This window comes from Armigeres subalbatus, chromosome 2, assembly GCF_024139115.2.
Source record: "Armigeres subalbatus isolate Guangzhou_Male chromosome 2, GZ_Asu_2, whole genome shotgun sequence".
NCBI lineage: Eukaryota > Metazoa > Arthropoda > Insecta > Diptera > Culicidae > Armigeres > Armigeres subalbatus.
The window spans coordinates 81,177,488-81,178,899 of NC_085140.1; the positions used below are offsets into that span (position 1 = coordinate 81,177,488).

At 36.0% G+C, this 1,412-nt stretch overlaps 1 long non-coding RNA gene across 1 annotated transcript; it reads left to right on the forward strand.

Moving 5' to 3' along the window:
• The first annotated feature begins 274 nt into the window (after positions 1-274).
• On the forward strand, positions 275-858 carry LOC134214604 (uncharacterized). Its single transcript, XR_009979847.1, has 3 exons — positions 275-390; positions 460-570; positions 668-858. It is a non-coding gene; the product is annotated as an uncharacterized LOC134214604 (long non-coding RNA).
• Positions 859-1,412: the final 554 nt, after the last annotated feature.

Sequence of the window (1,412 nt, forward strand, 5' to 3'; positions counted from 1 at the left end):
ACGAAATTCAAATGTACTTTTACATCTGTTTCGATGTAACATTACGTCACTTTCAAATTACACCGAAACAAATTCATTATTTTCCATTACATTACATTTGTGTAATATTCTAACCTTGAAGCATTGAATATTACACAGAAAAAGGTGCAACCCATTAACTTTATTACGGTGTGTGAAAATACGCAGATTGAATGTAAAATCGCATTTATTGAAGATACAATTTTCTCGCAACACTGTTTACTGCTTCATCTGACCGGCGATGGCCAGTGACGATGCGACCTCGGATGCGACGCCATATTTTGATTTTACTGGCATTTGAGTATTGAGTAGTAAATTTTAAGATTATTGTGTCCGAAACATCAGAATACATTTCTAAATAGCTGACGAAAGGTAAGTCTAAAAGTCGTTTGTTCCTGAAACATAATAATAATGTTCAATTGATTAAATGATTCATTTCAGAAATCCAATTTGCTGTTGGAACTGCTTTGGTATTTCCATATACGAAGCAAGGCATAGAAAGCCGCTGCTAGAAGTTTTCAGCCTCAGGCGCAATGGAATGGAACGGTAACGGTAAGTATGAGTTTATAGCATCAAGTCTGGAACTGCGATTAAAGAAATTTGAATGTTTTAAAGCATATCTGAAGTGCTCTATTTCTTGTTCTTCCAGAAAGTCAACCTATTAAATACGATCGTCGATCAATTAAGAGTGGAAACTTACAGAGTATTAACGACGGTACGATGATTGCGGTTTTGGAAGAATACCAAGCCATTGCCGAAAATCTTGTCTTGGACGTTCGACTTCGTCGGTGGTTCGACCACTACAATCCTAGGAGTGTCAGGGAAGATTGAGGTGCTGTAACAGTGCAAATCGTGAACGAGGTAAGACACCTCTCCTCAAACCAAAGCATGTACCTTCTTCCTAAAATTTCTGAAACATTCTTCTATTTAAAAGCAATACAATTACCTATAATAATATATTATATGGCTTCAACGACATAAGCATACTTATAATAAGGCTCATTCAAGGGCTTATTTCTTTTCTAACTCCAAAGAGAATCTATTTGAGATTCTGATGGAAATTTGCCATGAATTACTATTCAAATTCAGGAATTCTAATGAAAGTTATTTTGCCATTATGAAGAGAAGCTTTAGTCTAATAAAAGGGAAGGGATAATTTCGGAATTTCAAGGAAAATCCTTCTGAAATTCTGAAGAAAATACTTATGGGAAGGAGTTTTCATGAAATCTCGATTATAATCCTTTTAAGGTTACGATAACAATCTTCCGAAGCGAATCCTTCGAGAGTTCCTACGGGAATCCATCGGAGAATCGAACGGGAATTCTTAAAGGATATTGACAGCGATGCTTCGGGGATTATGACGGTAAATTATAAGAGATTCTGACAGGGATCCT